General features: G+C 36.7%; 1 non-coding gene across 1 annotated transcript; it reads right to left on the minus strand.

The window, feature by feature from the left end:
• Positions 1–7,063: 7,063 nt before the first annotated feature.
• Positions 7,064–7,226, minus strand: LOC126025427 (U1 spliceosomal RNA). Its single transcript, XR_007501432.1, has one exon. It is a non-coding gene; the product is annotated as a U1 spliceosomal RNA (small nuclear RNA).
• Between the last annotated feature and the right edge of the window lie 5,892 nt (positions 7,227–13,118).

The following is a 13,118-nucleotide window of genomic DNA, read 5'->3' on the forward strand; positions in this document are numbered from 1 at the left end:
TGACCAGTGCTGAATATATCACCCACATCACCCCTTAAAAAGGCAAATAAAAGAACAGTAATAACTAAAACCCACAAATTAGCCCTTGGATTCTGACAAATGATCTGAGATTACCAGAGGGTAAAGGGAATTTGAGAAAATAATGGAAAGGGAAGGGACAAAAATGGGACCATGATGGAGAGACATCGATGGTTGGTGGTGGATGGAATGTGGTAAGTTGAAAAAATGGGAACCTTTACTACTAAAGCAGTTAGTGGTATAGGTCAATGCTACCTCAGTTTAAAATAAAAAAGAACTCAAATAAAATAGGAAGATTGTTCTGATTTAGCAGGTAGAAACACTGAAATCAAAAGGTCTTACACAAAAAGAAAAAAGAGAGTGTAAGAAGAGTATCTGAGAAAGAAATGAAATGACAGAGCACAGAGTAATATGATAGAAAATGTCAAGGGTGGCTTTGAAAAAGAACGAGGACCATGTTCCACAAAGCATGGGCAGCCAAAAGGAATTGGAAAGAGCAAGGAAAGGGACATTTCTTCTAGAGCCTCAGGAAGAAGGTCCAGAATATCTGCTTCAGATCTCAGTCTCTAACCAACAGAAATATGGTATAATAAATATCTATAATTTTTAAACCAACAGTGGTGTGTGACAGATTAGACAATAATGATTAAAAATAAATACTTAAGCTATTTAATGATGAGTCTGAATGTTAAAATAAACACATTGCATTTCAGAAATCTGAGTGGCTATGTGAAAAAGGAATTCAGAGAAATCCAAAAGGGAAACAATTTGAAAGGGATACTGTTGTGTGATTGTTGTAATAATGTTTTTGCCTGTCATCCCACCTGGATCTTCCAGGTGGGGGTGGTTAAGGAAATAAATAAATAGCTTGTTGGGGAGGCAATAGGGAGCTCTTTTGCCAGAACTGACGGCTTGTTCAGTTTGCTTTTTGGAGCTGGCTGCAACTGACAAAAGACTTTCTTTGCTGAACCTTTGGTCCCCTAATCTTTTGCATTCGTTGATTATTTACTCCGGACATTATTATCAAAGTCTCCCCCAAAAGGGGGGACGGAAGAATGGGATTCAATTTATCCTTTTGGGAATCATTCTTTGACTTGGAGACCATCAACAAGGGGTTTGACCTCCCCCCACAGGATACAAGTTGTGATTTAAAAAAAAAAAAAAACTATCTCAGTCTAAAGAAACAAGATTAAGTTTGAGAAAACAACTAAATTTATTTCCCTCTCATCTAAGCAGTTCGTCTATAACATAAATCGGATGTTGATAAGCATTAGCTTCAAATACTTTGTAGACTTTCTCAGAGCCAAAAGAGTACATGAAATTTTTATCTCTGTGATCTAATGCTTTGTTTTTCTAGCTTTACTTTCTTTAATTATTCCACAGGCAGATTAAAACATCGCCATAAAAACACATATATTCCTGTTTTTTGAAAGTCCTGGTTCTGAATAAATAGTGCATTTCCCTCTTAAACTATTTTGTATTATTTCCTTGTTTGCAAACTCTGCTTTTCAGTTTGAATAATACTGCTTGGAAACACATTGTTTTTAGATTTATTTTCTTGAACCAGGATGATCTTAGATCAGTGAGCAAGCATGTATTAGTTTTTGGCTTTTTGTTTGTTTGTTTGCTTTTGCTAGTCAACATTCTCTTTCTTATCTCCTTGCTGTCCCTGAATGCATTCACAATTGTGCGGCTAATTTCTGGACAGGATTCTCCATGTCCACTACTGTGATTCCCATTCTCAAAAGGTGAAGCTAGGAAGCCATGTTTTCCTTGCCTCAACATACTTCATTTCTAAGGCCTCAAACAGAACACGTTTTTTCAGTACTCTCATTCCTAGACTTAATTTGTAATATGATGCAAAGAAGTTCCATGCCAAGTACAGCAAAGTTTTGTTTTTGCTTTGCTGCATTTACTTTGGCTATGATCATATCCATCTAAAACCAAGTGTAATAAAGAATAAATTAGAGTAGTGCAAGTAGAAATAATATGTGTATCATCAAGATGTTATGGAAGCTGAAAAGGAGTATTTATTCATACGCACTCTTTATTTATGATCAATTTTACTTTCAGAAATAAAATCATTTCTGGGTGTTTTTCAGGGAAAATGGGTTATGGTAAAGTATGATGAAAGTGCAGAAATTAGACTTAAAAAGTAAGCATATCCCCAACTGGTATGTCTTTCTCTGTATATGAGAATGCAATGATTTTGCCAGTGGCACCTATCCCTGATGGTGCTGGAGGACCGTTATTTAATGGCTGGCCCTCATGATGCAGACCCTTCCTGGAACTTACTGATTAAGATGTTTTCAAATTCTATGGAAAATAATGGTCCTCAAATGGTGTGGACTGGACCCTGGGCACCTCATATGAACAGTGTGCATATGAACCAGCTTGGCTGAAGTGGATCACCTTGTCAGCCTGCAGATTCCTTTTTGTTCAGAGAAAATCACAAGTGGCAAAAAAATTTTATGCTCCCAAATCATTCTACTGATGTTCTTGACTGAACTATGTAGGCTTTTTGCAGAACTTCCAACTGTGAATATTTCTAACTGCCCATTCCCCATCATCATCCGTTTACCTTGGTTAGCATTTTTCTTACCATTTTTTTTCTTTTTCTATCCCCCTTTGGACATAACTTTCTGTTGAAGTTGTTCTTTGGCTGGTTGGTTTAAGTACTGTAAACTGCTTCTGAGCAAACATGGAAATTTAACAAAATTATGTCAACTTGACTCTGAAGTTTTAGAATGGCAAATAAATGTACAATTGTTTACATATCAGAAAAGGCTAAGCAGAAAGAGAATTTCAATATGTCAGTATAAAGATTTTGCTTTATGTAGACTTAAATTCATATTCAGAAATCTGGATGTTTCTGTCATTCATTAAACTATTAATAAGCATACACAGTCAAGCAAACAAAAAGTATGCTTTAGGATTTAAGTTACTAGCCACTGTACCTCTTGATGTCAATCATCACTTTGAACTTTTTTTCTGTCTCAAAATGGTCTTTTTCTCAAAGATAACATCAAGACCGTCTGTTATTTTTATACTACAAATGCTAGGTTATCCAATAAAAATAAGAAATGCATATATGATCTTTTGGTCCAAGAAAGCAGGTTGTTTATCAACATGCAGATTTTTGTTTTTGCTATATTTGTTATGGATTCAGCCTTGATTAGAAGAGACAGGTGGGCACTATAAAATACCAACTGTGTGCCACATTAGCTCATTGTCTCAATCTATAGTTTACTGATTGTATCTAATGTAATTGAACTTTGGCAGCAGTGACCATGGATGAGCTTAAGTCTCCCATGAAATTACTTTATAAAGAAACTTTTGTATTTTGGGCCCGGAGAGATAGCACAGCGGCGTTTGCCTTGCAAGCAGCCGATTCAGGACCAAAGGTGGTTGGTTCGAATCCCAGTGTCCCATATGATCCCCCGTGCCTGCCAGGAGCTATTTCTGAGCAGACAGCCAGGAGTAACCCCTGAGCACCGCTGGGTGTGACCCAAAAACCAAAAAAAAAAAAAAAAAAAAAAAAAAAATAAATAAAGAAAGAAAGAAAGAAAGAAAGAAAGAAAGAAAGAAAGAAAGAAAGAAAGAAAGAAAGAAAGAAAGAAAGAAAGAAAGAAAGAAAGAAAGAAAGAAAGAAAGAAAGAAACTTTTGTATTTTCATGTTTTCGAGCAAACTCTTTTTCAAATGCAATTATTTGAAAAGGGATTTATTTTTTTAAATGCTTAGGGTTAAAAAGCACCCAGATCAGATTCTGAAAGAGGGGGCAAGTTCCACCTCAGGTGTTAAGTACTTGAAAATTGTTCTGTGGGGTAGTTGTACAGTATCAAATGCTCTTTGAGAAATCTTGTGAAGAATCACATTTAGTGACCAGTTCTTCAGAAGGGGTATTTTATTTTTAGCTAATTTTCTTAACTATTTTTTATAAAAAGAATGCTATTTTTTGGTGAAAGTAGAATTTAAAAAATAGAAAATTTTCACCCGTTATCTAACCTTGAAGAGTCAATGGTTTCCCAGGGCTAAATTTGGTTACTTGAACAAAACTGTTCAACAAGAAAAAAATTAATTGGCCATAAGTCAAATATCCATACTAAAATGTTGTGGGGTTTTATTTTTGTTATAACTCTGAAATCTTCCCTACAACCTGGTATTTAGTGGAGAAACACTTCTAATGCCTATATACTTATATATGTACATATGCCTGTGAGTGTATGTGTGTGTTTGTGTGTGTAAATGTGTGTGCATTTGGGGCTATGTAATTATGGGGATAGCAGTTTGACCACCAATGCCAACCTGTGGGCACAGATTCTAGCAAAATCAATGACAAAAGCACTAATAACGTGTTTCCTAAGTGCAACTCAGCCATCATCCACAAAGACAAAAGGGTATGACTTTTTGGGGGATTGGGAGCACACCTGTGATGCTCAGGAGTTACTCCTAAGTCTATCCTGGGTCAGCCGCGTGGAAGGCAAACGCCCTACTGCTGTGCTATCACTCTGGTCCCTAAATGATGCAGTTTATAAGCACTAGAGGATCAGAGCCTGGCTCCACATATCACTGTCCAATTTTTTTTTAAATCTACTAGATTTTCCTGCAGCTATATGAAAAGAACTGTTTCATTACATAGTGATTGAGCTTTTAGTTCTTACCTCATCAGGGACTAATTCCTTAATAAGCTGAGCATACAGTGGTTTCTAAAACAAGAGGACTAGGAAAATTTGCTACTGAATGAAGTTCCCACCAGTATCAGTTGCTATTAAACCACAATTAAATCACTTTCTACATGCTATAAAGTCATTTTGGCACAATAAATTTTCAGGGAAATTTTTATTAATCTCTAGCATTTTATTTTTTCCAACATGAACATGCAAACTTTGCATGTATTATGTTTTTTGTTTGTTGTTTGGGGGCCACACCCAGCAGTGCTCAGGCTCTGGTTTGGTGCTCCTGGCTCTGAACTCAGGAATCACTCCTAGCAGACTCAGGGGACCATATAAAATGTGGGTATCAAACACAAGTCAGCCACATAAAAGACAAACGCCCTACCCACTATGTTATCACTCCAGCCCTACATATTTTAACTTATTATAAAGTATTTTATATATAACCTATAAGATGAACTACCTTCTACGTGGGCTGGAATAATAGTACAGCAGGCGGGTGGCATTTCCCTTGTAGGTTACTAGCCTGGGTTCGATATCCAGCATCCCATAGGGTCCCTTAAACAATTCCAAGACCTGAGCTGAGCCTAAGAATTGCCAGGTGTGGTTCAAAAACAAAACCAACAATCAAAAATGATTCTAGGGTATTTAAATCATAGTTACTTCCCATTTTCTAGTTATATATAGTTATGTATTTTAATATATATGGTGTGCAATTTTAAACAGAATTTTAAAATAAAAAATTAGAGCTTAAATGTTTTGTTTATTTGTTGGGGAGGATAGGGGACCATACCCGAAGGTGCTCAGGGTTTAGTCCTGACTCTGTGCACAGAAAGCTCTCCTAGCTTGGGGGACCATATGGGATGCTGGGGAACAAACCCACATCTGCTCTGTGTCAACCGTATGCAAAGCAAACGTCCTACTACTGTGCTACCACTCAGGCCCCATTAAATGTTTTCTATAAAGTAAATATCTAATTGTCAGGTGTTTTTGAGAACCTTATAAAGGATGAATATTTTCACTCTCTGTAACTTAAACTTGTAGAAATTATTTGGCTGGTATTTCTGCATCATTTTTTACTAAATGTTAAATTATGAGAATTTAGGAATTTTTAAGGAGATTAACACTCTCCATTTCTGTTTCTGCTAAGGGAAAAAATAGTGTAAGATTTTGCGTTAAGAAATGGTACGCATACTGAATTAACATTTTTCTCTGCTGTTCATGTGTAAAATGCCTCGTATCTGAAAGCATGCCTATATATAAGTTGTACGAGAGTAATAGAAAGCTATATATCTCAGGTATTCCCCAACATTCCAATTTTAAGTCTATGTCCATTTACGAATAATAGCAACATTAAGCATCTTGGTTTGAACATTGTATAAAATTGGTGTACTCAGTTTTGCAATAAGAACTATATATTCTTTAAAAATCTTATGTAGAAATTTACTCTGTATTAACCCTAGTATTTTTTATAAAATACTCAAGAATTTTATGAATGTGACTATCATGATTCTGTACCATGTAATTTAAAACCTTTGGGGCATTAGTTCAATGTAACAACTGTTATATTATTGGGGAAAAAATAAAAGCACACAATATCCTTAGCAAAACTTAAATAAAAATGACAAGTTACATCTTTCTGACTTCAGGATCTTGATCAATTTGTTTTGGCTAAGATAATAATTAGTGGGAATGAGGATTTCACTCTACTGAGAAAAATAGATCATCCTGTATCACTCTACTAAAAGGTGCTTCAAACATTTTGCCAAAATGTTAGCAAAATATTGAGACCAAGAACTCCTCTTAACATTCAGTCTAATACTTTTTTGTTTTGTAACAGTTTGCCACAAATGATGCTTCTAAAATGAACAAATAGAAAAGTATAAATAATAATGCATAAGACAGGTGAAGCTATTAAACTAGAGACTTTAAGAGAATCATACAAAACCAAATTCTCTAATGGTTATAATTCAGTGTTTATTCAAAATTATTCATGAAAATACTAATGTGGGCAATGCCTTAGTAACTGAGAGTCCTTTATAATGAGGATCCTTTTCTTCTAACATGCCTTGAGAGAAAAAACTGTTGTTATTATTCTTGTTCAAAAGATGGAACAGAGGAAGGTGAATTACCTGTACGAAGGTCGCTTATTAAGTCAGTAGCAGAGACATATTTAGAATGAAAATCAAAAGTAAACCATTTCCTTCCAACAATAGTAGTTCTTTAGATCTAAGACTATATTACCTTTGACTGCTTGACTCCTTTGACTCTATATTTTGGTACATTTAATTCCTTACGAAAGCTGAAGGCTATTTACAATGATGGTACTTGTACACTTGTTTTTTAGGGGTTTTTTTTGTCTTTTTTTTTTAAGGGGAGAGCACGAACGCAGTCCCCCACTACCACAAATTATGCAGTCGAGTTTCCCACATGTGGGGAAATCGCAGGGGTCAGCACATCGGAGTGCAATGAATAAGACTTACCCTGGGAAAACCACCTTCGTGATCATAGTATCTTCCCTGCCAGGTAAATATTGTACACTTGTTTTTAAAGCCCCAAATTCTCCTCACTTAAACTGCAGTGAGCTATGAGTGAGTGTAAAAATAATGGGTGTGACAAAGCGGGGAGGGGGGGGAGAAAAAAAATAATGGGTGTAATGTGGACCTAGACACATTATATGAGGAGCCTGTCTCAGGACACTGAATCCCAATATCGATTAGTCAAGTGGACAGTGGACACTATCCTCTATCAGGGGTCTCAAAGTCAATTTACCTGGGGGCCACAGGAGGCAAAGTCGGGGTGATTTTTTTGGGCGTGTGTGACCCAAATAAGTAAAACAAAACAAAACAAAACAATAAAAAGATTCCTCTAGGGCAGGGCTACATAATGTTGTATGGAGGGCTGTTTGGGGCCCACGGGCCGCGACGTTGAGACCCCTGCTAGTAGGTCTTGTCCTGCAATACATGTTGCTTTGAAAAAAAGTTGATTAAGTTAGACCTATATTATTAGCTTATCTTATGGCAGCATTTTATGGATTTGTAGCCTATCACATCAGCCAATGTGACAACCTGGGACATCAAAGCCAAGTGTCTGCGATGCACCTTTTGCTTTGACAGAAGGAAATCAAATTTTTGAGCAGAGACCTGGGTAAAATTTGTTCAATTTCTTTAGCTTTAATATTTAGTGTTATCTGGTTTCGTTCTCGTTTAGCCATATAACAGGTCCTTGACCAACCACATTGCAACATGGAATAGCTCTTCTCTTTTGTCAATACAAAATAGGGATTGAGTAATCTCTCTTCTTTACACACACAGATTTCAGGAAAGAATAACACAAAAGGCAGTTAAGGCAAAGCCAATTGAGCATTAGATCTTTGGAAAGGGTATTTGATGATTCAACTTGAAATGTGATGTGTAGTGGTTGATTAGACACACCACCAGAAATGATTGGAGAAAATCAGAAATACTCTTGATTAATGGCTGAGGAGGCCTAAAAAATGTATCCATACCAACATAGCCCTTATTGTAAAAGAATGGACTCTCAGGATGTCTGCCCAACTGCACATACAATTTTTCATTTCATAATTACCATGTTTTAGACAACATAACCTACTTGGAAGTATCTGAACAATCCAAAAACATTTCTACTATATGTAATTCTTCCCTTGCAAAACTATTTTACTGTAATATAAGTATGCATTCTTCATCTCAGAAAAATGAAAAATCAAATTACTAATGCTGATAATCACTCAAACTAAAAATTGGGACAATCACTGAATTCCCTGTAAAATAAATATATCCATCCACTCAATCACTTTACAAATCCAGGCTTTTTACCCACTCGCTTATTATTATATTGGTATAACTCACTAGGTTCCAGTTCAATAAACTTCCCATCCATATAATTTCTTCCCTGCTCCTTCCACTGACTATATTATATAAAGGTGGCAGTGATTCTGTTGAGATATAAATAATATTCTAATACTCTGCTCAAATGTTTCTTTACACTTTTTAATCAAAGGCCAAAACAACAATTTATGAGGCATTATATGGTTTAAATCTTCTTTACTTTGTTTTCATCTATGTTTCTTTTCTTATTCATTCTATTCCAATCAGAATTATTTCTTTACTTTTCTGGTAAAAATAAATAATGCTTATTCCTCAGATATTTTTTTAATTCTGTATAAAATTTCCTTCTTCTAGGTATGCAATGTTTTCCTTGTCATCTTTTAATATTTGCTAAATTTTAATATCCTTTGAGAAAGATACTCTTGGGAAGGTGGGCTATGCCCAGTGATTTCCAGTGATTCCCAGTGATTCCTGGACTCTAACTAAGGAATTACTCTTGACAGTGCTTGAGGGTCCATAGGAGATGTGAGAAATCAAACCCATATTTGGTTTGATTGCATATGGTTGGCCATATGCAAGCCTATTACCTGACCCACCATCCTTTTACTCTGGCCACAGTAATATATATATATATTTGTTTTTTGGGCCACACCCGGCAGTGCTCAGGGGTCACTCCTGGCTGTCTGCTCAAAAATAGCTCCTGGCAGGCACAGGGGACCATATGGGACACCGGGATTCGAACCAACCACCTTAGGTCCTGGATCGGCTGCTTGCAAGGCAAACACCGCTGTGCTATCTCTCTGGGCCCTATATTCTTAACTACTTTTCTACCAATCTCCAATGCTATTTTATTTATTGAATATTTCATTTATGTTGTTTTGGTCTCTTTTGCCTAATAATTATAAATGAGAATTAGCAAGCAAAGAGTTTCATTTGTTTTATTTACTTTTTGGAATCCCCAGTCCTAGAAAACAGTCAGATAAATAATAAACTCTAGGTAGACATTTAAGGAATAGACAAACCAATAAGGTCACCTATATTTTGTTCAAGAGAACCATAAAATATAGTTTAGGGCTAGAGTGATAACACAATGGTAGGGCATATGTCTTGCATGAGGCTGACCTGGAACAAACTTGGGTTCGATTCCTAATGTTCCATATGGTATCCCAAGCTGCCAGAAGTGATTTCTGAGCACAAAGCCAGGAGTAACCCCCAAATACCACCAGATGTGACCCCAAAACAGAAGTAAAATAAAATATAGTTTAATTATTTTCCCCTTAAAGGGTTATGGTATTTAAAGGGCCTAAAATCATATGACTTCTGAGCTACAGAGTCAGAACTGATGAAACATTCCTTTCAAAGAAATAAAAAAAATTACTATTGGGTCCTGGTTATAATAACACAAACTCCCTACAGGCATGCTTAATCTGAGGTGCTTTGAAAAAAAATATCAATTACCTCCTAATTTTTTTCTAATATCATGACATTCATCCTTCCATGATTAATTCTCACTTAATTTTCTGACTTCAAAACCAGTATTACTTTCAGAAAAAAAAAAAACTTATTCTCTTCAAATAAATTACTAAATGCAAAATGGTAACTGGGCAAAATTATCTTAACTTCAGGTCTCTTTCTATCTTTGAAGTTAAATCCCTTTTGTTCTTATCAGATTATTTTAGTAGATTGTATCTGATGTCTTATTCGTTTTGTTGTTCTATTTTAGTTGGAACATTTTAGTGTATTCTAATGAGAGGTGAAATCAACTTGCTAATGTCATGAATAATTATAAATGTAAGCATTAATTGGGCCTGTGACTACTAGGAGCAGGCCTCAATAAAGAAACAACCCCCATGGAAGCCAACAGGGAGAAAAAGCAACAACTCTAATCAAAGATTCTCTCCCCTTAGGGTCATTTTTGCTGCAGTTAGGATTTTAATGTTGAGTACATGAGTAAATAAAGAGAAGGGCATTAGAACTAAGTTCTCTGTTCACAAAACTGGTCAATTATTGATTAAGGGTGGAGTGGACAATGTTCAGCTCTGAGCTGGCCAGTAAATAGATGAATGACTCAGTTTTGTTCTGGTAACCTAATACATGGTAGGGTACTATGGCTTTTCTCTTAACAAAGTACTCAAGTAGGCATTTTTTTTTTTTTTATTTTGACCAAAGTGGATTACAAATCTTTCACAGTGATTTTTTAGGTACATAGTGACTTTGAATCGGGGCATTCCCACCACCAATGTTTTGCTCTCTCCACCCCTGTTCCTAGCATGTATCCCATATCCCCCTCCTTTACCTCCTAGTTTCTAGTATAAGTGGTCCCCTCTAAAAAAAAAAAAAGAAGAAGAAGAAAAACAACAACAATACAAAAAAAATTTTTTAATTCAAACAAAAAACTCAAAAAGCATCACAGCAATAAAGATCAAGTAGGTATTTTTAAGGGAACAGATGAACAAGGTTAGTTTCTGCTTCAAGGAATGTAAAACCTTAACTAGGAGAGAAGTCAGAAATCAAAGTTCTTTGTAAAAGACAGCCTTGTTTGGCACAAAGGTTTGGGCAGTAAAAGCCATAATAATGCAGACTGAATTGTTAGAATCAACCTGGAGAAGGGTGCAGAAGCCATCTTGGGTCATGCTGCTTTCAGCTGCCTGAGATTGGATTTCATCAACGTTCCTGCTGGTGATCCTTCCTGCTTCGAGGTGGGTTGGGATGTACACACACTGATTCCTGCTGATTTCTGTCGGGAGTCAGAAGGGCGCAGAAGTAATCTTGGGCCACATGATTTCCAGCTGCCAGAAGCTGGATTTCATCAGCGTTCCTGCCGGTGATCCTGCCTGATTCAGAGTAGCCTGAGACTGGATTTCAATGGTCAAGAAAATCATTAAAGAGAAACTACCAGAGCTAAAGAATACATGTAATCAAATCCTGCATGCCCGAAGAGTACCAACTAAAAGAGACCCCAGAAAAAACATCCGAAGACACATCCTAGTCACAATGACGAATCCCACAGATAGAGACAGAATTCTGAAAGCAGCAAGATCGAAAAGAGAAATTATATTCAAGGGAACATCCTTGAGATTTACTGCAGACCTGTCACCGGAGACACTCAAGGCCAGAAGACAGTGGTGGGACATAGTGACAAAACTCAATGAAATAAATGCTTCGCCTAGAATACTGCACCCAGCAAAACTCACTTTCTGGTTTGAAGGAACGATACATGGTTTCACAGACAAACAACGGCTAAGAAACTTTACAGACTCAACAGCATTCTTAAAAGAAAAACTGAACGGCCTACTTTAAGACAAGACTGACCAACAGACACACCAAACTTTGATATAAAGATGGCACTAACTCCCAGGACAATTCTTTCTCTCAATGTCAATGGACTAAATGCACCAGTTAAGTGACACAGAGTGGCTAAATGGATCAAAAAAAAAAAATCAATCCAACCTTCTGCTCCCTACAAGGAACGCACCTGAATAGTCAGAACAAACATAGACTCAAAATAAAAGGCTGGGGGCCGGGCAGTGGCGCTGGAGGTAAGGTGTCTGCCTTGCCTGCGCTAACCTAGGACGGACCGCGGTTCGATCCCCCGGCGTCCCATATGGTCCCCCAAGAAGCCAGGAGCAACTTCTGAGCGCATAGCCAGGAGTCACCCCTGAGCCTCACAGGGTGTGGCCCAAAAACCAAAAAAAAAAAAAAAAAAAAAATAAAAGGCTGGAGAAAAATCATCCAAGCAAACAACACCCATAAAAAAGCTGGAGTGGCCATACTAATATCAGATGATGCAAACTTTATACTTAGGAAAGTTGTAAGGGATAAAGATGGACATTTTGTATTAATCAACGGATACATACAGCAGGAAGAAATCACTCTCCTAAACATGTATGCACTGAATGAGGAGCCAGCAAAATATTTAATAAAATTGTTGACAAATTTGAAAAATAATATCAATAACAACACAATAATTCTGGGAGACCTCAACATGGCATTGTCAACACTTGACAGGTCAACCAGACTGAAACACAACAAGAATATACTAGACCTGAAAAGAGAAATGGAAGAAAGAGGCCATGTAGATATACACAGGACACTCCACCCCCAGAAGCCTGGATACACAGTCTTCTCTAATGCACATGGGACATTCTCCAGGATAGACTACATGCTAGCACATAAAACATACATCCATAATATCAAGAGGATAGAAATTTTGCAGGCTACCTTCGCTGACCACAAGGCCCTGAGATTATATGTGAACTATAAAGGGAAACAGAAGAAAAACTTTAATACTTGAAACTTAAACAGCCTAATAATGAATAACCAGTGGGTCCAAGATTAAATCAAAAAGGAAATCAAAATCTCCCGGAAAACAAATGACAATGGAGACACAAACTATCAGAACCTATGGGACACAGCAAAAGCGGTACTGAGAGGAAAATTTATAGCTTTGCAAGCACACATCAGGAAAGAAGAAGAGGCATACATGAATAGCTTAAAGACACAGCTAATAGAATTAGAAAGTACTCAACAAAAGAACCCAAAAATAGGGAGACAGAAGAAAATAACAAAGCTGAGAGC

This window comes from Suncus etruscus, chromosome 12 (assembly GCF_024139225.1).
Source record: "Suncus etruscus isolate mSunEtr1 chromosome 12, mSunEtr1.pri.cur, whole genome shotgun sequence".
In the NCBI taxonomy this organism is placed as follows: Eukaryota; Metazoa; Chordata; class Mammalia; order Eulipotyphla; family Soricidae; genus Suncus; species Suncus etruscus.